General features: G+C 45.6%; 2 long non-coding RNA genes across 8 annotated transcripts; both read left to right on the top strand.

Annotated features, from left to right (window-relative positions):
• Positions 1-882: 882 nt before the first annotated feature.
• Positions 883-12,058, top strand: LOC129604414 (uncharacterized). Of its 7 annotated transcripts, none has more exons than XR_008695243.1 (11): positions 884-914; positions 2,784-2,950; positions 5,800-5,843; positions 6,066-6,158; positions 6,326-6,447; positions 9,226-9,327; positions 9,817-11,138; positions 11,507-11,550; positions 11,631-11,725; positions 11,813-11,908; positions 12,002-12,058. It is a non-coding gene; the product is annotated as an uncharacterized LOC129604414 (long non-coding RNA). The 7 variants fall into 7 exon arrangements; XR_008695244.1 differs by lacking the exon at positions 884-914 and adding an exon at positions 2,196-2,221; XR_008695246.1 differs by lacking the exon at positions 884-914 and adding an exon at positions 3,273-3,296 and having other exon boundaries at positions 2,936-2,950.
• Positions 12,059-15,493: 3,435 nt separating this feature from the next.
• LOC114860100 (uncharacterized) lies at positions 15,494-17,486 on the top strand. Its single transcript, XR_003786582.2, has 3 exons — positions 15,494-15,795; positions 15,884-15,985; positions 16,476-17,486. It is a non-coding gene; the product is annotated as an uncharacterized LOC114860100 (long non-coding RNA).
• The last annotated feature ends 7,827 nt before the right edge of the window (positions 17,487-25,313 follow it).

Here is a 25,313-nt window from a genome sequence, read left to right as displayed (position 1 = left end):
TGATTCTGCTTCAAACAAAAGCTCTAAGATTTGACCAAGAATGGGTTTAGGTTTATTGAAGACATTTACACCGACACCTCTACTGAAGAAGTGGCATAACTGTACTGTGGCTAAATGTACAATAGTACCAGTAGTTCCACTCCTCTATTGGTAGCTTTGACTTGTCCTGTAGTTACATTTCAAGTTTTTTATACAACATTTGTTCTTCTTTAAATGTTCTTTTGTTTTTCTGAAGTCCTGATGAGATTGTACAAGCAGACTTGAAGCTACAGTAACAACGTCTTAATTTTACGGAAGCCAACTGTGCGGCTCTTAGCCTCCTCCTCCTACTTCGTTATTGAGTGTGCTCGCTTTCTCTGTCACCTCCTGGTTTAATTCCATTAGCTTGCAAAAGAAAGAAATCTGTCGGGACCCCTCACATCCTAAGTCCCATGTTCCCATCAGGACACAGACTCCCTGATGCAGGTCCCAAATAGGAGAAACACTGTAATCCCAGCAGTAGTTATCCATCTGAATGCTGTCCTGTACAATGACGCTTTTAATTGATCTTAATAGTAATATTATTTTCCTGGATGCTTTACCTTAATTGGCCTTCAGGGATAAATAATAGAGATAAAGTGTTTTAAATTGAATTGATCGATGCATTATAAATACCTGAAATACTTATGTACGCATTATTCAAAGAAATAAATTAAAAACAAATCTATGTTGTGAAGTTCACATCTGAAAATATGTCAGTTGTATAAAAAACATTTTGCCGTTTTCGCTCACGCACGTCAGCGCGTGCGTCAGTCAATGTCATTGGTAACAACAAAAGCTTGGCCCGACCGAGTCTATATAAGGCGCGGCAGTCACGGGGGTTCCCCTTTTGCAGTTGGACACGGGACTTTTAGAGACGCAAGCAACGACAGATGGTTAGTGAATTCCGTGTAAATTTTAATATTTATCACTTAAATGACCCAAGTTGTTTGGAATGAATAAAGGATATATGTACAATACATTTATTGTATGTGTATTTATGTGTTTATTGACAACGTAACTTGTCATTTTGGTCAAATTTTAAAAATATTCATATTTTTAAAATGGCGACTGCACCCGACTGTAAACTCCCGCAGCGCTCCAGCCCTTTTCGGTAGCTGCAGCCTTAAATATTATCGCCTAAGGTTATTTAATTCAGTTCAATCTAAATCTACCGTATAGACACATGGCCATTGTTGGACTTCGCTAACGGATCATTCTGTTGCCATTAAAGTCTCGGGAGTGGAGCAGTGGTTAGCGTCGGCAAGCTAAGTAGCGCCCCTGCCAGGATGCTATCTGGTTTCTGTAACAACAAACGCTTGGGCCGACCGAGTCTATATAAGGCGCGCAGTCACGGGGGTTCCCCTTTTGGCAGTTGGACACGGACTTTTAGAGACGCAAAGCAACGACAGATGGGTAGTGAATTCCGTGTAAATTTTAATATTTATCACTTAAATGGCCCAAGTTGTTTGGAATGAATAAAGGATATATGTACAATACATCTATTGTGAATTTTATCTGTTGGATTTTTTTTATTCGTCCACTCTAATACTTCCGTACTGCACACCGCACTTTTTGAACTTTTTTTGTTTCCGTACTACCTGCGCTGTCTGTCCTGTTTTATGTTTGCCCGCATGCACCGATCAGGGTAGGTTGTGTGGAGAAAGGCGCTTGATTTACTTTTACATTTTCTTGCAGAAATCAGTTGTTTGCTGTTTTTTGCTGTGCATTATTTGCTGCTCATTATATTACATTACTCGTCATTCTCGTAATAATTTGTTTTAGATTTGTTCGGTAATCTTTGGTTTTACCCACGAGGATTAGTTTGGTGACCTGGGGCCCGTTTCAAGAAGGAGGTTTAACAAACTCTGAGTTAAAACGAAACTCTGAGTTGATTTACTCTGAGTTTGCAAACCTGGAGTTTTCGGTTCCAGAACAGCTGAAAAGAGTTGGTTTAAGCAACTCTGAGTTGTCTGACTCAGAGTTAAGCGCGTGCACCGCGACGATACAAAGCCCCTGATCAATGGAGTGAAGATATTACGAGTCACCATGGCAACAGGACAACAAAAGACGTCCGGAAATGGATATGATACGTCAAGCATATAACGACTACGAGTCTATAATCCGTAGAAAAAGCAACACGGCTGCAGCCGCGAAAGAGAAAGAATTAGCTTGGAAAGACAATAGCTGCTCGAGTCAATGCGTAAGTTTACATTTTAATCATACAGTGTTCAGCGTAACTAATACTAAATAATTTTAGTATTGTTGTCATTTTTCACTCGTAAAGTAAGGACTTTTTCACTCATCTAAGGCGTTACTTCAGTAATTGCATAAAATAACCGACGTTTGTATGAATTAAAGTGCAGCGTTATGTCTATGCATTTTTAAAATTCCTGTTGTGGTTGATGTGGGATTTGTAAAGTAATGATAATTCAATAATCCAATACGTTTTATGGAGAGCAATTATTACATTAATCTAATTAGGTTTTTAAAAGTTACCCAAAACACGTAATAATATAAGAAATTAATTTCAGTTTTCATGTAGGCACAATCCTGCAGGCATAAAAGAACGTGGCTAAAAATGAAATATAAAAACATAATTCAAACAGGTATAAGGCACCATCATATCATGGGTGTAGACTACCTGACTTTACAATATTTGACATATTAAATAACTAAATAGCATGCAGAGTATAGCAGTGCAGCAGCATTTTCAACATGGCTGTAATGTTTTCACACAGTTAAATCATTTGACTTCTACTCAGCCAACAGAAAGAAGGCAGAGGCTAGAACAACTGGTGGAGGACCTGCACTGACGCATGCAGAGGAGAAGGGCCTCACCCTGAACACTGGAAAGCAGGGGCTAAAGGAATTTCTGGAGGGAGTTCATCAGAACCAGTCACTCCCCAGGATACAAGTGCATTTGTAAAATGTAAGAGGCCTACCTATATATTTGATTTTTTTACATAGCCTACTTTTGATATATTAATTTCTTAGAGTCTGGGTTGGGTTCTTTGTTGGTCTTAACAGATTCTGATGGTAATATATGAATCCTCTTGTCACAACAGAAACCCAGAATGTTGTGAGCATCATACTAAATAAAGCTTAAATTGTGATAAGCAGTATTATAAAGTGTAATATTAATACAGTTTATACACAGCACATGATTTCTGATTTTTGTGTTGCGTAGCCTAAATGATGTACCTTGATCTCCAAGTATACAAGTATACATTATTATCTCCCCTCTGCCCCAGAGTGTGAAAGAACAGCAGGAGGAGGTCAGTCACATTCTGCTGCACAGATGCACACAGTTCAGTGATGTTCAGTAAATGCCAGAGTTCAATTCTGTAAGAGTAATGAGGAACTATGTCATGTAACTCTAAATCTTCTGTATTTTAAGTTACCGGTTACTGAGTTGTATAAACTAAATCTCAAGCAAATGTTATACTTGTACCACAAGATTGAAAAGCCAGATCTAGAAATTGAAATTCCAAAACACAAGCTAGAGATGAGTGTATAGTTAAAGGTGAATTGTATGAATTATTGGAAGAAGAATCATAAAATCTAACAATTGCCTTTGTATTTGTAGGAAATGGAAAAAAAACCAAAAAAAATATGATTTACATCTATTCAGTTTCTTTTATTGGTGGTGATGGTTGATTAAGACATTAAAGCAAATCACATCTGACTGTCCATCCACTCTGCAGATTACCATGATGGAAGGAGTCTTCCTTAGGGTCTTGTATTTGTAGGGCAGGGTGTTGCTCCTCTCTAATAATTGCAATAATGTGGAGAACAACACATGTCCCAATAATGTCACAGGCCTCTTAGGTGTTTCCCTGAGGTGACGTAGGCACTGAAGACGTGCTTTCAACAGGCCTATGGTCATTTCCCCCTGGGCTCTTATTCTGCAGGGCCACATTAAAGCGCTGCTGGGGGCCTGCTTCAGGTTCTGGGTGAGGGGTCAGTAGTGTGGGCTGGCATTAACCCCTATCTCCAGCAGAAAGCTGTCAATCTCTCCTAGAAGAAAGTTCACATTACTTTAGTGCTGCATAGAAGTGTTCCTGTGAGTGTGAGTGCATGCATTGAAATAAGTCTATAGGACATACATGTACTTACCCCAGTGCAGGCTGTTATTTAGGGTTGACTCACTATATATTCATGAATTCACGTTTATGATATGTGCAGCATCACATATGATCTTGGTGATGTAAACAATGTAATGTCAGTTACAGTGACCATTAGAAAGAGTAGTCAGTGTACCTGCACATTTATCAGTTTATTTCAGATCACAGCAAGATATTATTAACTGATCATCATTTTTCAGATTAGCCTCAATGAAACAAATTAATTACCACATACCTGCAATCCTGTGAAACTCCTCTTTAATGGCTCTGAGGAGTTTGTGTGAAGGAAAGCGCTTGAGGTCGAACTTTTCTACATACAATGACTTCACTAACGTGCTCAGCATCTCCAATGTTATAAAGAAAACTAGCGTTTGCAAAACAAAAACCGTAACGCAACGCAAAGAATCTGCTCGGATGTAAAAGCACGGCCACGATGGGTGATGTGTTTGACGTATGGGTGAATAAGATTATTAATATATGTATGGAGTGTGGTGGAAATTTTCCATAAAGAAGTAGATGAGAGAGTTGTCCTTTTGTGCGATTTATTGAAATAATAAAGAAAATAAAAATAATGGGGAAAGCAAATAAAAAGCATGGATGTTGATCTTGCACATCAACAAACCAAAAACCAGCTGGGGAGATCAGTGCACACACCACGAAGGTGTAATGCAAAGAGCCCACGATCCTAAAGTTGCTTCTGCCTTTTAGCTTCTCTGTCCGACTAGGGTGGAATGTCTTTCTAACCCAATCAAATTACACGCACCATCTCCTCCCTGTTGCAGTGTGTGTGAAGATTTTTACTTTCTCACACCTGCATTGCTGACGTCCAACTATCTGTGAGAAAGGAGCACCAAGTCTCAACAGACAGAGACACAACTCCCGACCTTGGGTTTGGGAGCTAGAGTTGAGAGTCTATCAGGCAGAGACAACCATTGAACAATGTAGGTCAAATGTCAAATGCATACAGTAAGACAAAACATAAGATATTAATTGCAGAACATAAGTCATATATCATATAATAACTGCATAGAAATAAGGAAGAGACATAGAAATAAGGAAGAGACAATTTTTGCCATAACAGGAGTCTCGATAAAAACGGTACCGCTCAAATAAATATGCACTGCGATATGACACAAAATTAACTCGTGGCTTTAAAATCCTCTCGCGGCGTAAATTCAATGCCGTGTGAATTAATACATCGTCCTCATCTACAGGATCCTCTAGAAACGGACATTTTGGTCTCTGCGCAAAGGAAACAGGTGAAATCTATGAATGTACTGAAAGATTAAACGAGGCATTTAAACACTGTTCACTTTAAAGAGGGGCGGAGACCGAAGGAAACTCTGGGTTTCCCGAATAAAACCAGCTCGCGACCAGGTTTGGTTCACAGAGTAAGTTGCCATTGTAACTGACTCTGGGTTTCGGTTACCTCGCTTCTTGAAACGGGCTTAAACTTACCCCGCTTTACGGGTTTAAGTAACCTCGCTTTCTGAAACCGAAAACTCAGAGTTTTCCTTATTCCGGGGTTAACAAACTCAGAGTTTCCACAAAACCACCTTCTTGAAACGGGCCCCTGAGCTCCTCGTGTTGGCATGTTAGCAAATTTGTGTTTTGTTGTATTGTAGCAATTTTGTTTATCTGTCAATTTATTCAGGGGAGCTGTGCAGTGCAGACACAGAAACCTACATCTACATGCAGGTATGGGTTTTGTTATTTCATTGTTTTAGACTATGCTCACCACCTTGTTTAAGCACCTCATCTTTTTGCTTGTATGGCTGCCGTGTGGCGCCAACTTTGTAAATTATGTTTAGCAAGTTTTGCTGGCTGGGCTCTCACGTTGCCGCATGCACCGATGAGGGGGGGCTGTGCAGTGCAGACACGGAAACATACATCTACATGTTTGTTATTTGTTTCCTGCAGGCCAATAAGACGAGAAGATAAAAGTCCAAGCTGGCTTCAGTAGTTTCGTACGGTCAGGGAGAGAGGCTGCAATGAAAAGCGTTACACTAACGGGTGATTGTTTCATATTTTCGTCTGTTTTTGATGCGCGTGACCGACATTTATAGCGTTGTAGCCCGGACTTTGCTGTTTATTATAGACACGCCTAAAATCAGATTAATTTACATTGAATTCGTGGGTAACCTCCCATTTTCTTTTGCTATTTCATCCTTACTCATCAGGTTCACTGAAGAAATGGAACTGATGGTCACACAGATTTATGGAGGCACACATCCAAACCTAGATTGGACCTCCAGGAGAGACGAGTGTGGCCACTGGGACGTGCACATTTATGGACTTAAAGGTGAATATTGTGCAGTGTTGCCAGATGGGGAAATAAGAATAAGAAAACCTCTAATAGTCCCGCAGTGGGGAAATTACTTCTCAAAACAGCAGTACAGATGAGCGAGAATACAGGTACAGAACAGTTTTGTTGGCACAGTACAAAGCAGTACAGTACAGTTAGAGGGAGTATGAGGTCATTGCAGGGTTATTGCACGGTAATGGGTATAAGATTTGTACCGGTAACATTATACATGATTGTTCACAGATTTACACAAATATTGTGCAGAGCAGGTTGCTATATAAACCACTGATGCAGCGGGTGAGTGACTGTAGTGGGACGTGGTCAACAGTTCTGATTATACAGTCTGACAGCAGCAGGTAGGAAGGATCTACGATATCTCTCCTTCACACAGCGAGGGTGGATCAGTCTGCTACTGAAGCTGCTCTCCAGAGCAGACAGTGAGTCCTCCAGTGGGTGAGAGACCTGGTCCATGATGGATGTCAGTTTAGCCAGGACCCTTCTCTCACCCACCTCCTGCACCGTGTCCAGAGTGCAGCCCAGGACAGAGCTGGACTTTCTGATGATCCTGTCCAGTCTCTTCCTGTCCCTCGCTGTGTGATGCTGCTGCCCCAGCAGACCACACCGTACAGGACGGCTGATGCCACCACAGAGTCATAGAAGGTCTTCAGGAGTGGCCCCTTCACTCCAAAAGACCGCAGTCTCCTCAGCAGGTAGAGTCTGCTCTGACCCTTCCTGTACAGTGCATCCGTGTTATGAGTCCAGTCCAGTTTATTGTTCAGATGCACTCCCAGGTACTTGTAAGAGTCCACTCTCTCAATGTCCCTTCCCTGGATGTGCATCGGTGGGATGACAGCAGGCTGCTGTCTGCGGAAATCCACCACCATCTCCTTCGTTTTCCCTACATTGATCAGGAGGTGGTTCCGCTGGCACCAGTCCACAAAGTCTGAGTGAGTCCTCTGGTACTCTGCGTGGTCATCATCGGTGATCAGTCGACGATCGCAGAGTCGTCAGAGAACTTCTGCCAGAAACAGCTGTCCGTGTTGTTGTCTGAAGTTTGCCGTGTAGCGGGTGCAAGAGGAAGGGGGCCGTACGTTCCCCTGTGGGCCCCCACACTGCAGGTCAGCGTGTCAGACACACAGTCCCTGGCTCTCACAAACTGAGGCTGGTTGTGAGATAGTCCATAACCCACTCCGTCAGATGAAGGTCAACACCCAGCCTCCTCCAGTTTGGTTTCAGAAGCACCGGCTGGATGGTGTTGAAGGCACTGTAGAAGTCAAAGAACATGATCCTCACAGTGCTGCCGGGCTTCTCTAGGTGAGAAAGAGCTCGATGTAGGAGGAAGACGACGGCGTCGTCTGCTCCTATGCCTGCTCCTATGCCGTGTCGGGTAGGCGAACTGCAGTGGGTCCAGGTAGGTTCCAGGTTCCAGGACCCCAGTTCCAGCTCAGGTCCCCCTCAGCCTGTGGGTGTGGAGCTTTGAAGCCTGAGATGGTTTTCAGGCTCCTCCACACCTCACTCACATTGTTCTGCTGCAGCTGCTCCTCCATCTTCCTCCTGTAGCTGGACTTCCCCTCACGGATTTTCCTCCTCAGCTCCTTCTGCACCCTCCTCAAGCTCCTCCCTGTTCCCCTGATTTAAATGCTCTCTTCTTCTCCTTTAGCAGAGCTTTAATATCAGGGGTGACCCATGGCTTGCTGTTGGTGAAAACACCGAACCCGCCTGGTGGGAACAGTGTTTTTTCACAGCAGAAGTTTATGTAGTCCGTTACACAGTCTGTTATTGCGTTAATGTCCTCCCCATGTGGGTCGCAGAGCTCCGTCCACACAGTGGTGTTAATAACAGTCCCTGAGAGCCTCCTCGCTCTCAGCGTCCACCTCTTCACTGTGCGGTGGCCACCACCGTCTTGCCTGTGTACAACAGTGTTTACTACACAGGCAGGAGATGCAGGATGTTATGTGGTCTAGCTCTGCCCAGCGGTGGGAGGGCGGATGCAGCGTCAGGCCTCTTTGGTGTTGTTGGCATAGAATAAGTCCAGTGTTTATTGGTTTTCTCTGGTGGGCAGGTCACATACTGGGTGTATGTAGGCAGAGCAGCTGAAGGAGGTGCATGGTTTTAAAGTCCCCAGGAGATCAGGGAAAAGAGGGCCTGTGGGTGCTGTGTTTGCAGCCTGCTGTGTGACTGAGAGGCAGGGGTCTCAGAAGATGGTCAGCGTTTAGCGGAGGTGGGACGTACACAGCCAATTATTATAACGTGGTGTGAACTCCCGTGGCAGGTTAGATAATGGCCTCATGCCCACCGCTAACAGCTACAAGGGCAAGAGCCCAAGCCTTTAGATATACTGTCAAATGGTTTTGAAGAACAGGTTTGCTGAGCTATGATAGACTCTTTACAACGTTCCCCCCAACTTTTCTATCATCCACCACACATTTTTTCCCCTTTTAATATACAACACTGGAAGCGGCGAAATCAAGCGGAAATAATGAGACGAAGAAAATACACCATGGGGAATTATTTTATTTACAAAAAACAACTTTTCACAGTATGTTGGGGCTAGCAGAAAAGTTAGCTGCCCCTGGCAACCGTAGTGTCAGTAGTGAAGGACTTCCTCGCTGTCTCCAACGTCTGCGTCTCTCCTGCGTTTTCACGCACGTCCGTGCATGTGCATAAATGCCATGGAAACCGCTGACGTTAGTCTCTTCAGGCTTTGACTCCACAAGTTCACGAGTGGACTAAGAGGCACTGATAACAAAACCATCTGTGTTGTGATCTTTGCAGGCGAAATGGGTCGTCATTTGCCCCAGGGCCTTGTGAAGCTCTGGAGTCGCTTCAAGCGTTGGAGAAACCGGAGGATCCAGCCGGAGCAGCCGGTGGGCGAAGGTAAGCGGTTCCTCCTAGCATCTTAACTAGTGTGTACAGTCTGACGATCAACGATTTAAACACTGAATTAAAGGTTAAATAATACAAATTGCTAAGTGTAATAGCAGTTGAATGTTACAAAGGTGGAAACGTTGCCATTTTGTTTTGAGGGTACAGTTTTCCCCCATGTATCGTTTAACATTTGCTAAAAATAAAGATGGCGCCTTTGCGCCAGTTCTTGAGCACCATGGCAACAAGATGCCCAAGTTAAAAGTAGCTTAAATAGGCTCTATTAAAACTTTAGCTTTTTACAGAGTGCTATGCTTTTCTTACAGCATTAACAGACCAGCGTTCACAGGAAGCTGCAGCATTTGTGTTTTTTTGACTTTCTAGGAGAGGCTGTTTAGTAAATTAAATATAAATTAAATGACAACCCACAGCTTGCTCTGCAGCTTCACATGTCTCCTGTTGTACAGTGTGTGACTGTTTTTCTGTTCTATTTACTTCCAGGTGGTCCAGATGGGCCTAACGGCGTCCACGTCCATCCTTCACCCACTCCTCAGGTGGGTGACTCATACACACCCCATCCACCTTCTCCTCCACGCTCTCTTGTTTTTTTGGTCTGCTGGTCCTTCTGTTTCCCCTTCACCCCCTCCTGTTCCTTGTTGCTTTGATGTTCTTGCTTTTTCTCCTTCACCCTGTCCTACTCCTTCTTTTTCTTCTTCTTCTTTCTCACTCTCTTCTGCTTCCTCTGGTACTTGGTGCTCTGACATCTTTCCCTTTTCTCCTTACCCTTCTCCTACTCCTTTCTTCTCCTTCTTCCTCACTCTCTTCTGCTCACTCTGCTTCTCTGTGCTCTCCTCCTCACTCTCTCATCTCTCCTTTTTCTTCTTCCCTCGCCCTCCTCTGCTTACTCTGGTACTTGTTGCTCTGCTGTCCTTCCCTTTTCTCCTTCACCCTCTGCTGTTCCTAGTTGTTCTGCTGTCTTTCCTTTTTGTCCTTCACCCTCTCCTACTCCTTCTTCTTCTTCCTCACCCTCTTCTGCTTACTCTTGTCTTTGTTGCTCTGATGCCCTTCCTTTGTCCCCTTTACCCTCTCCTGTGACGGAGAGAGTGAAGGAGCTCATCCAGCAGCTCATCTTCCAGGAGAGGTAAGGAAGACAGTGATGAGGAGGGGGCTGCTCTTGGAAGACTCAACTGTGGGACACTGTTTCCTACAGTGAAACCAGTCTTGGATTTGACCCCAGGGCACCTTTTTTGTAGTTTTATTTCTATACCATAAGTTTAAATGTTCATTCCAACTTTGAGAACTAGCCTTTGCGTCTGGCTGGGCAGTTTTCAGGTCCCCGGCAGCGTCTGGCGCTGGGACCTTTCTTTCTTTCCTGGATGAACACAAGTTTAAATGTTAATTTTTACCCTGAGAACTAGCCTTTGCGTCTGGCTGGGCGGTTCTCAGGTCCCAGGTAGCGTCTGGCACCTGGGCCAGTTTTTGCTGTTTTTTATATTTTAGCATGGCGGTTGGATGGACTTTTCTTTCACCCTGAAGGCTGAGTTCAGCGCCTGGCAGGGCCGTCGATCCCCCCATGCAAGTTGCCCTAGCGTCTGGCGGGGTAGCTATTATGTTTCCTCCACAGCGATAGAAGGTCAGCTCAGTCACAGTGGCACTGGGGACACATGTCGTCTCCCACTGAAGCTCCTCGGTGGCAGATGACTGCAGTGTCAGGTGTTATGGAGGAGACACATGGCTGTCTGCAGTCCACATCCTGCTCCACACTACAGGGAGCAGTGACTGACGGCTACTGACCATTACGTCTGTCTTTCCAGTGGACAAAGGTGAGTACAAGATTTGGTTTGGTTGACAGTTTCAAAGGAAGTAGTTGAATAGAAATATATTTATATTTATTATGTTAAATTTTATGTGAGATTAAATATGAATGAGTTTTTTATTACATGTAGGCTTAATTAAATGAGGAGAGGAGGTTGGAGGCCAACAGCAAACCAGAATCAGCTCCTGCTGAATGTAAATTATTCATTGATCTGTTGTTTTTGCAGAATAATTGTTATATTCAGTCATTTGCTATTGTGGTCTTATTAGTCCAACAATTGATTTTAAAGAGAGTAGTTGAGTAGAAATAAATATGTTTGTATTACATTGAAATTTAAAGTGATCCTAAAAATTAATCATCTTTCTTCACATTTAGGTTTATTAGGAGAAGGAGACGAGGGAACCAGGAGATGAGCAACGGTAAATTCAACTACAATGTTCTTCAAGTATTTCTCTGATCTATTTACTCACTCTGTGTTCTAATGCTTTCACTTTACCAGAGACAACCAATCTGGACCAAGAGCCGGCATTCCAAGCAGCCCGGACCTAAGCTGTCAAACCGATCGCAGGAACCACAGCTGCACAATTACGTTCAGTAAGAATGACACGTCCTAGCTTATTCGTAGTCTGTACTTTACTTCATGTGCTCCTGAAGCCAATGTTTTCATTTTGGTTGCGACAGGTGCAGCTGTGGAGGCTGGAGAACTGTGACAACAGAGACCATAGGACCACCTGGAGAGAAGTTGTCACCTGTGTCTATGGAGGCTCAATGCAATAAGTAATTTACCTGAGTAGTAAAGTTGTGGTAAGCTTAACATCACAATGCAGACTTGTATGTTAACAACACATCTGTTTATGATGTTTCTTCTAGCATCCTGCAGCTCTTCGCTCTCTCCAGCCTCTGGTCCAGACAGAGGGGAGCCTCCCAGTCCTAATCACATAGAGGAAGTGTCTTTATCACTGCTTTCTCTGTGCTGCTGGGTTTGGGAGACTCTTCACATAACCAGTGGTGTTGGCCTCCATCTGTAAACAGAAGACGGTCAAGACAAGTGGTTGTCATAAATACTGTGTGGTGTATATATATATATATATATATATATATTATATGTATATAATGTCATCAAGAAAATAAAAGAACTGCTTGTCTGAAGATGCTGTAGATTATTTCTTTGTGTTCTACAGTGTATACCTACTTACCATTTAGTACTGTAAATCTGAGCGCTGTGGTGAAAACTACAGAGTGTTACCTTTATAAAGAAAGAATAAGAAATAAGAATAAGAAAACCTTTAATAGTCCCGCAGTGGGGAAATTACCTCTCACAACAGCAGTACAGATGAGCAAGAATACAGGTACAGAACAGTTGTGTTGGCACAGTACAAAGCAGTACAGTACAGTTAGAGTGAGTATGAGGTCATTGCAGGGTTATTGCACAGTAATGGGTATAAGATTTGTACCGGTAACAATATACATGATTGTTCACAGATTTACACCAAATATTGTGCAGAGCAGGTTGCTATATAAACCACTGATGCAGTGGGTGAGTGACTGTGGTGGGATGTGGTCAACAGTTCTGATTGTACAGTCTGACAGCAGCAGGTAGGAAGGATCTACGATATCTCTCCTTCACACAGCGAGGGTGGATCAGTCTGCTACTGAAGCTGCTCTCCAGAGCAGACAGTGAGTCCTCCAGTGGGTGAGAGACCTGGTCCATGATGGATGTCAGTTTAGCCAGGACCCTTCTCTCACCCACCTCCTGCACCGTGTCCAGAGTGCAGCCCAGGACAGAGCTGGACTTTCTGATGATCCTGTCCAGTCTCTTCCTGTCCCTCGCTGTGATGCTGCTGCCCCAGCAAGACCACACCGTACAGGACGCTGATGCCACCACAGAGTCATAGAAGGTCTTCAGGAGTGGCCCCTTCACTCCAAAAGACCGCAGTCTCCTCAGCAGGTAGAGTCTGCTCTGACCCTTCCTGTACAGTGCATCCGTGTGTATGAAGTCCAGTCCAGTTTATTGTTCAGAGCACTCCCAGGTACTTGTAAGAGTCCACTCTCTCAATGTCCCTTCCCTGGATGTGCATCGGTGGGATGACAGCAGGCTGCTGTCTGCGGAAATCCACCACCATCTCCTTCGTTTTCCCTACATTGAATCAGGAGGTGGTTCCGCTGGCACCAGTCCCAAAGTTCTGAGTGAGTCCTCTTTACTCTGCATCGTCATCATCGGTGATCAGTCCGACGATCGCAGAGTCATCAGAGAACTTCTGGCAGAACACAGCTGTCCGTGTTTGTGTCTGAAGTCTGACGTGTAGAGGGTGAAAAGGAAGGGGGCCAGTACAGTCCCCTGTGGGGCCCCCACACTGCAGGTCAGAGTGTCAGACACACAGTCCCTGGCTCTCACAAACTGAGGCCTGTTTGTGAGAAGTCCATAATCCACTCCGTCAGATGAAGGTCCACACCAGCCTCCTCCAGTTTGTGTTTCAGAAGCATCGGCTGGATGGTGTTGAAGGCCCTGGAGAAGTCAAAGAACATGAATCCTCACAGTGCTGCCGGGCTTCTCTAGGTGAGAAAGAGCTCGATGTAGGAGGAAGATGACGGCGTCGTCTACTCCTATGCCGTGTCGGTAGGCGAACTGCAGCGGGTTCCAGGTAGGTTCCCACTGCAGAGCGGAGGGTGACCCAGACCAGTCTCTCCAGTGTCTTCATCAGGTGTGATGTCAGAGCCACTGGTCTGAAGCTGCTGGGGTCTTTGGCCGTGCGGTGTCTTGGGCACTGGTACCACGCAGGAGGTCTTCCAGAGCTGTGGTACCACCCTCAGCTTGAGGCTCAGGTTGAAGACATGCTCCATAACTCCACACAGTTCGCCTGCACAGGACTTAAGGAGTCTGGAGCCTGATGCCGTCTGGTCCAGCTGCTTTCCCTGGCCTGATCTTCCTGAGCTCACTTCTCACCTGGGTGGCTGGAGAAGGATAGGGGTGGAGGGAGTGTCTTAGTGTGGTGTGAAGCGAGGGGTTGAGGAAGTGACTCAGTGTGGTGTGAAAGTGAGGGGGTGTGGTTGGGATAGTCACCAGTCGTCAGGGCTGAGGGTAGAGGGCTTTGTGTAAAGGTGTGGAAGGGCTGTGGGGGCTGGTAATCCAGTGGTATGAGGTGACAAGAGGTTCGGAGGGCAGCTGCTGGGAGGTGTGAGTGGGTGCTTGGTCAAACCCTATTAAAGTGTGAGTTCAGCTCGTTGACCCAGCTCAGGTCCCCCTCAGCCTGTGGGTGTGGAGCTTTGAAGCCTGAGATGGTTTTCAGGGCTCCTCCACACCTCACTCACCATTGTTCTGCTGCAGCTGCTCCTCCATCTTCCTCCTGTAGCTGGACTTCCCCTCACGGATTTCCTCCTCAGCTCCTTCTGGCACCCTCCTCAGCTCCTCCCTGTCCCTGATTTAAATGCTCTCTTCTCTCCTTTAGCAGAGCTTAATATCAGGGGTGACCCATGGCTTGCTGTTGGTGAAACACCGAACCCGCCTGGTGGGAACAGTGTTTTCACAGCAGAAGTTTATGTAGTCCGTTACACAGTCTGTTATTGCGTTAATGTCCTCCCCATGTGGGTCGCAGAGCTCCGTCCACACAGTGGTGTTAAAACAGTCCCCGAGAGCCTCCTCGCTCTCAGCTGTCCACCTCTTCACTGTGCGGGGCACCACCGGCTGCCTGTGTACAACAGGTTTATACACAGGCAGGAGATGCAGGATGTTGTGGTCAGCTCTGCCCAGCGGTGGGAGGGAGGATGCAGCGTAGGCCTCTTTGGTGTTGGCATAGAATAAGTCCAGTGTTTTATTGTCTCTGGTGGGGCAGGTCACATACTGGGTGTATGTAGGCAGAGCAGCTGAAGGAGGTGCATGGTTAAAGTCCCCAGAGATCAGGAAGAGGGCCTGTGGGTGCTGTGTTTGCAGCCTGCTGGTGACTGAGAGCAGGGTCTCAGAAGCTGTGTCAGCGTTAGCGGAGGGTGGGACGTACACAGCAATTATTATAACGTGTGTGAACTCCCGTGGCAGGTAGAATGGCCTCATGCCCACCGCTAACAGCTCAAGGGCAGAGAGCCCAAGCCTTTAGATATACTGCAAATGGTTTGAAGAACAGCTTTCGTTTGAATTTAGGTATGTTTCCCAGGCGTTTGAGCTGAAAATGCCCAGAAATTGCCATAATAATGCATACTCCAACTCAGAAGGTGGCGGTAATGCACTACCCAGTTTGCCAAGTGCCAAATACCCAAAGAAAAAAGACGAAGAAGAAGTCTCGAGATCTGATTGGTTATCGTAACTGTCCGTTCGTGTACAGCGCACAGGAGCCTGTTTTTGTTGGTTCTGAACGCCTCAGGCAGTCCTCAATCGGTCCTAGCAACACAAGCCTGCTGAGATATGATTAGATAAAGACTTTACAATAATATACAACACTGGAAGCGGCGAAATCAAGCGGAAATAATGAGACGAAGAAAATACACCATGGGGAATTATTTTATTTACAAAAAACAACTTTTCACAGTATGTTGGGGCTAGCAGAAAAGTTAGCTGCCCCTGGCAACCGTAGTGTCAGTAGTGAAGGACTTCCTCGCTGTCTCCAACGTCTGCGTCTCTCCTGCGTTTTCACGCACGTCCGTGCATGTGCATAAATGCCATGGAAACCGCTGACGTTAGTCTCTTCAGGCTTTGACTCCACAAGTTCACGAGTGGACTAAGAGGCACTGATAACAAAACCATCTGTGTTGTGATCTTTGCAGGCGAAATGGGTCGTCATTTGCCCCAGGGCCTTGTGAAGCTCTGGAGTCGCTTCAAGCGTTGGAGAAACCGGAGGATCCAGCCGGAGCAGCCGGTGGGCGAAGGTAAGCGGTTCCTCCTAGCATCTTAACTAGTGTGTACAGTCTGACGATCAACGATTTAAACACTGAATTAAAGGTTAAATAATACAAATTGCTAAGTGTAATAGCAGTTGAATGTTTACAAAGGTGGAAACGTTGCCATTTTGTTTTGAGGGTACAGTTTTCCCCATTTATCGTTTAACATTTGCTAAAAATAAAGATGGCGCCTTTGCGCCAGTTCTTGAGCACCATGGCAACAAGATGCCCAAGTTAAAAGTAGCTTAAATAGGCTCTATTAAAACTTTAGCTTTTTACAGAGTGCTATGCTTTTCTTACAGCATTAACAGACCAGCGTTCACAGGAAGCTGCAGCATTTGTGTTTTTTTGACTTTCTAGGAGAGGCTGTTTAGTAAATTAAATATAAATTAAATGACAACCCCACAGCTTGCTCTGCAGCTTCACATGTCTCCTGTTGTACAGTGTGTGACTGTTTTTCTGTTCTATTTACTTCCAGGTGGTCCAGATGGGCCTAACGGCGTCCACGTCCATCCTTCACCCACTCCTCAGGTGGGTGACTCATACACACCCCATCCACCTTCTCCTCCACGCTCTCTTGTTTTTTGGTCTGCTGGTCCTTCTGTTTCCCCTTCACCCCCTCCTGTTCCTTGTTGCTTTGATGTTCTTGCTTTTTCTCCTTCACCCTGTCCTACTCCTTCTTTTTCTTCTTCTTCTTTCTCACTCTCTTCTGCTTCCTCTGGTACTTGGTGCTCTGGCATCTTTCCCTTTTCTCCTTACCCTTCTCCTACTCCTTCTTCTTCTTCTTCTTCCTCACTCTCTTCTGCTCTCTCTGCTTCTCTGTGCTCTCCTCCTCACTCTCTCATCTCTCCTTTTTCTTCTTCCCTCGCCCTCCTCTGCTTACTCTGGTACTTGTTGCTCTGCTGTCCTTCCCTTTTCTCCTTCACCCTCTGCTGTTCCTAGTTGTTCTGCTGTCTTTCCTTTTTGTCCTTCACCCTCTCCTACTCCTTCTTCTTCTTCCTCACCCTCTTCTGCTTACTCTTGTCTTTGTTGCTCTGATGCCCTTCCTTTGTCCCCTTTACCCTCTCCTGTGACGGAGAGAGTGAAGGAGCTCATCCAGCAGCTCATCTTCCAGGAGAGGTAAGGAAGACAGTGATGAGGAGGGGGCTGCTCTTGGAAGACTCAACTGTGGGACACTGTTTCCTACAGTGAAACCAGTCTTGGATTTGACCCCAGGGCACCTTTTTTGTAGTTTTATTTCTATACCATAAGTTTAAATGTTCATTCCAACTTTGAGAACTAGCCTTTGCGTCTGGCTGGGCAGTTTTCAGGTCCCCGGCAGCGTCTGGCTCTGGGACCTTTCTTTCTTTCCTGGATGAACACAAGTTTAAATGTTAATTTTTACCCTGAGAACTAGCCTTTGCGTCTGGCTGGGCGGTTCTCAGGTCCCAGGTAGCGTCTGGCACCTGGGCCAGTTTTTGCTGTTTTTTATATTTTAGCATGGCGGTTGGATGGACTTTCTTTCACCTGAAGGCTGAGTTCAGCGCCTGGCAGGGCCGTCGATCCCCCCATGCAAGTTGCCCTAGCGTCTGGCGGGGTAGCTATTATGTTTCCTCCACAGCGATAGAAGGTCAGCTCAGTCACAGTGGCACTGGGGACACATGTCGTCTCCCACTGAAGCTCCTCGGTGGCAGATGACTGCAGTGTCAGGTGTTATGAGGAGAACATGGCGAGACGAGGGAACCAGGAGATGAGCAACGGTGAATTCAACTACAATGTTCTTCAAGTATTTCTCTGATCTATTTACTCACTCTGTGTTCTAATGCTTTCACTTTACCAGAGACAACCAATCTGGACCAAGAGCCGGCATTCCAAGCAGCCCGGACCTAAGCTGTCAAACCGATCGCAGGAACCACAGCTGCACAATTACGTTCAGTAAGAATGACACGTCCTAGCTTATTCGTAGTCTGTACTTTACTTCATGTGCTCCTGAAGCCAATGTTTTCATTTTGGTTGCGACAGGTGCAGCTGTGGAGGCTGGAGAACTGTGACAACAGAGACCATAGGACCACCTGGAGAGAAGTTGTCACCTGTGTCTATGGAGGCTCAATGCAATAAGTAATTTACCTGAGTAGTAAAGTTGTGGTAAGCTTAACATCTCAATGCAGACTTGTATGTTAACAACACATCTGTTTATGATGTTTCTTCTAGCATCCTGCAGCTCTTCGCTCTCTCCAGCCTCTGGTCCAGACAGAGGGGAGCCTCCCAGTCCTAATCACATAGAGGAAGTGTCTTTATCACTGCTTTCTCTGTGCTGCTGGGTTTGGGAGACTCTTCACATAACCAGTGGTGTTGGCCTCCATCTGTAAACAGAAGACGGTCAAGACAAGTGGTTGTCATAAATACTGTGTGTGTGTATATATATATATATATATATATATATTTATATGTATATAATGTCATTAAGAAAATAAAAGAACTGCTTTGTCTGAAGATGCTGTAGATTATTTCTTTGTGTTCTACAGTGTATACCTACTTACCATTTAGTACTGTAAATCTGAGCGCTGTGGTGAAAACTACAGAGTGTTACCTTTATAAAGAAAGAATAAGAAATAAGAATAAGAAAACCTTTAATAGTCCCGCAGTGGGGAAATTACCTCTCACAACAGCAGTACAGATGAGCAAGAATACAGGTACAGAACAGTTTGTGTTGGCACAGTACAAAGCAGTACAGTACAGTTAGAGTGAGTATGAGGTCATTGCAGGGTTATTGCACAGTAATGGGTATAAGATTTGTACCGGTAACAATATACATGATTGTTCACAGATTTACACAAATATTGTGCAGAGCAGGTTGCTATATAAACCACTGATGCAGTGGGTGAGTGACTGTGGTGGGATGTGGTCAACAGTTCTGATTGTACAGTCTGACAGCAGCAGGTAGGAAGGATCTACGATATCTCTCCTTCACACAGCGAGGGTGGATCAGTCTGCTACTGAAGCTGCTCTCCAGAGCAGACAGTGAGTCCTCCAGTGGGTGAGAGACCTGGTCCATGATGGATGTCAGTTTAGCCAGGACCCTTCTCTCACCCACCTCCTGCACCGTGTCCAGAGTGCAGCCCAGGACAGAGCTGGACTTTCTGATGATCCTGTCCAGTCTCTTCCTGTCCCTCGCTGTGATGCTGCTGCCCCAGCAGACCACACCGTACAGGACGGCTGATGCCACCACAGAGTCATAGAAGGTCTTCAGGAGTGGCCCCTTCACTCCAAAAGACCGCAGTCTCCTCAGCAGGTAGAGTCTGCTCTGACCCTTCCTGTACAGTGCATCCGTGTTATGAGTCCAGTCCAGTTTATTGTTCAGATGCACTCCCAGGTACTTGTAAGAGTCCACTCTCTCAATGTCCCTTCCCTGGATGTGCATCGGTGGGATGACAGCAGGCTGCTGTCTGCGGAAATCCACCACCATCTCCTTCGTTTTCCCTACATTGATCAGGAGGTGGTTCCGCTGGCACCAGTCCACAAAGTTCTGAGTGAGTCCTCTGTACTCTGCATCGTCATCATCGGTGATCAGTCCGACGATCGCAGAGTCATCAGAGAACTTCTGCAGAACACAGCTGTCCGTGTTGTGTCTGAAGTCTGACGTGTAGAGGGTGAAAAGGAAGGGGGCCAGTACAGTCCCCTGTGGGGCCCCCACACTGCAGGTCAGAGTGTCAGACACACAGTCCCTGGCTCTCACAAACTGAGGCCTGTTTGTGAGAAAGTCCATAATCCACTCCGTCAGATGAAGGTCCACACCAGCCTCCTCCAGTTTGTGTTTTCAGAAGCATCGGCTGGATGGTGTTGAAGGCACTGGAGAAGTCAAAGAACATGATCCTCACATTGCTGCCGGGCTTCTCTAGGTGGAAAAGGGCTCGATGTAAGAGGAAGATGACAGCGTCGTCTACTCCTATGCCGTGTCGGTAGGCGAACTGCAGCGGGTCCAGGTAGGTTTCCCAATGCAGAGCGGAGGTGACCCAGGACCAGTCTCTCCAGTGTCTTAATGACTCAAGAGGTTCTGCTACAAAGGGACATCAGGAAGTCCATTATACATGCCCACGTCCTCCACTGACACCCACAGCTGAGCCCCAACCTACAGGTGTTCTTAAGTCAGTTAACTCGGGCTATGTACACAGGCTTATACAAACCACAGGCCTTAAATGGGGGGAGAGGAAAGAAAAAAAAAAACAACAAAAAAAAACAAACAAAAACAACACACTAAAACCCTCAATTCCAATAGTCTGACCAGGGTCGACCCCACCCACCTCCCAGTCCCCTGAGGTGTGAGTGGGTGCTTGGTCAAACCTATTAAAGTGTGAGTTCAGCTCGTTGACCCAGCTCAGGTCCCCCTCAGCCTGTGGGTGTGGAGCTTGAAGCCTGAGATGGTTTTCAGGCTCCTCCACACCTCACTCACATTGTTCTGCTGCAGCTGCTCCTCCATCTTCCTCCTGTAGCTGGACTTCCCCTCACGGATTTTCCTCCTCAGCTCCTTCTGCACCCTCCTCAGCTCCTCCCTGTCCCCTGATTTAAATGCTCTCTTCTTCTCCTTTAGCAGAGCTTTAATATCAGGGGTGACCCATGGCTTGCTGTTGGTGAAACACCGAACCCGCCTGGTGGGAACAGTGTTTTCACAGCAGAAGTTTATGTAGTCCGTTACACAGTCTGTTATTGCGTTAATGTCCTCCCCATGTGGGTCGCAGAGCTCCGTCCACACAGTGGTGTTAAAACAGTCCCTGAGAGCCTCCTCGCTCTCAGCTGTCCACCTCTTCACTGTGCGGGGCACCACCGGCTGCCTGTGTACAACAGGTTTATACACAGGCAGGAGATGCAGGATGTTGTGGTCAGCTCTGCCCAGCGGTGGGAGGGAGGATGCAGCGTAGGCCTCTTTGGTGTTGGCATAGAATAAGTCCAGTGTTTTATTGTCTCTGGTGGGGCAGGTCACATACTGGGTGTATGTAGGCAGAGCAGCTGAAGGAGGTGCATGGTTAAAGTCCCCAGAGATCAGGAAGAGGGCCTGTGGGTGCTGTGTTTGCAGCCTGCTGGTGACTGAGAGCAGGGTCTCAGAAGCTGTGTCAGCGTTAGCGGAGGGTGGGACGTACACAGCAATTATTATAACGTGTGTGAACTCCCGTGGCAGGTAGAATGGCCTCATGCCCACCGCTAACAGCTCAAGGGCAAAGAGCCCAAGCCTTTAGATATACTGCAAATGGTTGAAGAACAGCTTTCGTTTGAATTTAGGTATGTTTCCCAGGCGTTTGAGCTGAAAATGCCCAGAAATTGCCATAATAATGCATACTCCAACTCAGAAGGTGGCGGTAATGCACTACCCAGTTTGCCAAGTGCCAAATACCCAAAGAAAAAAGACGAAGAAGAAGTCTCGAGATCTGATTGGTTATCGTAACTGTCCGTTCGTGTACAGCGCACAGGAGCCTGTTTTTGTTGGTTCTGAACGCCTCAGGCAGTCCTCAATCGTCCTAGCAACACAAGCCTGCTGAGATATGATTAGATAAAGACTTTACAATAATATACAACACTGGAAGCGGCGAAATCAAGCGGAAATAATGAGACGAAGAAAATACACCATGGGGAATTATTTTATTTACAAAAAACAACTTTTCACAGTATGTTGGGGCTAGCAGAAAAGTTAGCTGCCCCTGGCAACCGTAGTGTCAGTAGTGAAGGACTTCCTCGCTGTCTCCAACGTCTGCGTCTCTCCTGCGTTTTCACGCACGTCCGTGCATGTGCATAAATGCCATGGAAACCGCTGACGTTAGTCTCTTCAGGCTTTGACTCCACAAGTTCACGAGTGGACTAAGAGGCACTGATAACAAAACCATCTGTGTGGTGATCTTTGCAGGCGAAATGGGTCGTCATTTGCCCCAGGGCCTTGTGAAGCTCTGGAGTCGCTTCAAGCGTTGGAGAAACCGGAGGATCCAGCCGGAGCAGCCGGTGGGCGAAGGTAAGCGGTTCCTCCTAGCATCTTAACTAGTGTGTACAGTCTGACGATCAACGATTTAAACACTGAATTAAAGGTTAAATAATACAAATTGCTAAGTGTAATAGCAGTTGAATGTTTACAAAGGTGGAAACGTTGCCATTTTGTTTTGAGGGTACAGTTTTCCCCATTTATCGTTTAACATTTGCTAAAAATAAAGATGGCGCCTTTGCGCCAGTTCTTGAGCACCATGGCAACAAGATGCCCAAGTTAAAAGTAGCTTAAATAGGCTCTATTAAAACTTTAGCTTTTTACAGAGTGCTATGCTTTTCTTACAGCATTAACAGACCAGCGTTCACAGGAAGCTGCAGCATTTGTGTTTTTTTGACTTTCTAGGAGAGGCTGTTTAGTAAATTAAATATAAATTAAATGACAACCCCACAGCTTGCTCTGCAGCTTCACATGTCTCCTGTTGTACAGTGTGTGACTGTTTTTCTGTTCTATTTACTTCCAGGTGGTCCAGATGGGCCTAACGGCGTCCACGTCCATCCTTCACCCACTCCTCAGGTGGGTGACTCATACACACCCCATCCACCTTCTCCTCCACGCTCTCTTGTTTTTTGGTCTGCTGGTCCTTCTGTTTCCCCTTCACCCCCTCCTGTTCCTTGTTGCTTTGATGTTCTTGCTTTTTCTCCTTCACCCTGTCCTACTCCTTCTTTTTCTTCTTCTTCTTTCTCACTCTCTTCTGCTTCCTCTGGTACTTGGTGCTCTGACATCTTTCCCTTTTCTCCTTACCCTTCTCCTACTCCTTCTTTTTCTTCTTCTTCTTCCTCACTCTCTTCTGCTCACTCTGCTTCTCTGTGCTCTCCTCCTCACTCTCTCATCTCTCCTTTTTCTTCTCCCTCGCCCTCCTCTGCTTACTCTGGTACTTGTTGCTCTGCTGTCCTTCCCTTTTCTCCTTCACCCTCTGCTGTTCCTAGTTGTTCTGCTGTCTTTCCTTTTTGTCCTTCACCCTCTCCTACTCCTTCTTCTTCTTCCTCACCCTCTTCTGCTTACTCTTGTCTTTGTTGCTCTGATGCCCTTCCTTTGTCCCCTTTACCCTCTCCTGTGACGGAGAGAGTGAAGGAGCTCATCCAGCAGCTCATCTTCCAGGAGAGGTAAGGAAGACAGTGATGAGGAGGGGGCTGCTCTTGGAAGACTCAACTGTGGGACACTGTTTCCTACAGTGAAACCAGTCTTGGATTTGACCCCAGGGCACCTTTTTTGTAGTTTTATTTCTATACCATAAGTTTAAATGTTCATTCCAACTTTGAGAACTAGCCTTTGCGTCTGGCTGGGCAGTTTTTCAGGTCCCCGGCAGCGTCTGGCGCTGGGACCTTTCTTTCTTTCCTGGATGAACACAAGTTTAAATGTTAATTTTTACCCTGAGAACTAGCCTTTGCGTCTGGCTGGGCGGTTCTCAGGTCCCAGGTAGCGTCTGGCACCTGGGCCAGTTTTTGCTGTTTTTTATATTTTAGCATGGCGGTTGGATGGACTTTTCTTTCACCCTGAAGGCTGAGTTCAGCGCCTGGCAGGGCCGTCGATCCCCCCATGCAAGTTGCCCTAGCGTCTGGCGGGGTAGCTATTATGTTTCCTCCACAGCGATAGAAGGTCAGCTCAGTCACAGTGGCACTGGGGACACATGTCGTCTCCCACTGAAGCTCCTCGGTGGCAGATGACTGCAGTGTCAGGTGTTATGGAGGAGACACATGGCTGTCTGCAGTCCACATCCTGCTCCACACTACAGGGAGCAGTGACTGACGGCTACTGACCATTACGTCTGTCTTTCCAGTGGACAAAGGTGAGTACAAGATTTGGTTTGGTTGACAGTTTCAAAGGAAGTAGTTGAATAGAAATATATTTATATTTATTATGTTAAATTTTATGTGAGATTAAATATGAATGAGTTTTTTATTACATGTAGGCTTAATTAAATGAGGAGAGGAGGTTGGAGGCCAACAGCAAACCAGAATCAGCTCCTGCTGAATGTAAATTATTCATTGATCTGTTGTTTTTGCATAATAATTGTTATATTCAGTCATTTGCTATTGTGGTCTTATTAGTCCAACAATTGATTTTAAAGAGAGTAGTTGAGTAGAAATAAATATGTTTGTATTACATTGAAATTTAAAGTGATCCTAAAAATGAATCATCTTTCTTCACATTTAGGTTTATTAGGAGAAGGAGACGAGGGAACCAGGAGATGAGCAACGGTGAATTCAACTACAATGTTCTTCAAGTATTTCTCTGATCTATTTACTCACTCTGTGTTCTAATGCTTTCACTTTACCAGAGACAACCAATCTGGACCAAGAGCCGGCATTCCAAGCAGCCCGGACCTAAGCTGTCAAACCGATCGCAGGAACCACAGCTGCACAATTACGTTCAGTAAGAATGACACGTCCTAGCTTATTCGTAGTCTGTACTTTACTTCATGTGCTCCTGAAGCCAATGTTTTCATTTTGGTTGCGACAGGTGCAGCTGTGGAGGCTGGAGAACTGTGACAACAGAGACCATAGGACCACCTGGAGAGAAGTTGTCACCTGTGTCTATGGAGGCTCAATGCAATAAGTAATTTACCTGAGTAGTAAAGTTGTGGTAAGCTTAACATCACAATGCAGACTTGTATGTTAACAACACATCTGTTTATGATGTTTCTTCTAGCATCCTGCAGCTCTTCGCTCTCTCCAGCCTCTGGTCCAGACAGAGGGGAGCCTCCCAGTCCTAATCACATAGAGGAAGTGTCTTTATCACTGCTTTCTCTGTGCTGCTGGGTTTGGGAGACTCTTCACATAACCAGTGGTGTTGGCCTCCATCTGTAAACAGAAGACGGTCAAGACAAGTGGTTGTCATAAATACTGTGTGTATATATATATATATATATATATATATATATATATATATATATATATATATATATATATATATATATTTACATGTATATAATGTCATCAAGAAAATAAAAGAACTGCTTTGTCTGAAGATGCTGTAGATTATTTCTTTGTGTTCTACAGTGTATACCTACTTACCATTTAGTACTGTAAATCTGAGCGCTGTGGTGAAAACTACAGAGTGTTACCTTTATAAAGAAAGAATAAGAAATAAGAATAAGAAAACCTTTAATAGTCCCGCAGTGGGGAAATTACCTCTCACAACAGCAGTACAGATGAGCAAGAATACAGGTACAGAACAGTTTGTGTTGGCACAGTACAAAGCAGTACAGTACAGTTAGAGTGAGTATGAGGTCATTGCAGGGTTATTGCACGGTAATGGGTATAAGATTTGTACCGGTAACAATATACATGATTGTTCACAGATTTACACAAA

The sequence above is a fragment of the Betta splendens genome, chromosome 8, assembly GCF_900634795.4.
Source record: "Betta splendens chromosome 8, fBetSpl5.4, whole genome shotgun sequence".
In the NCBI taxonomy this organism is placed as follows: domain Eukaryota; kingdom Metazoa; phylum Chordata; class Actinopteri; order Anabantiformes; family Osphronemidae; genus Betta; species Betta splendens.
The sequence above is the reverse complement of the archived record's forward strand: the minus strand, read 5'-3'. Positions and strand labels throughout refer to the sequence as shown.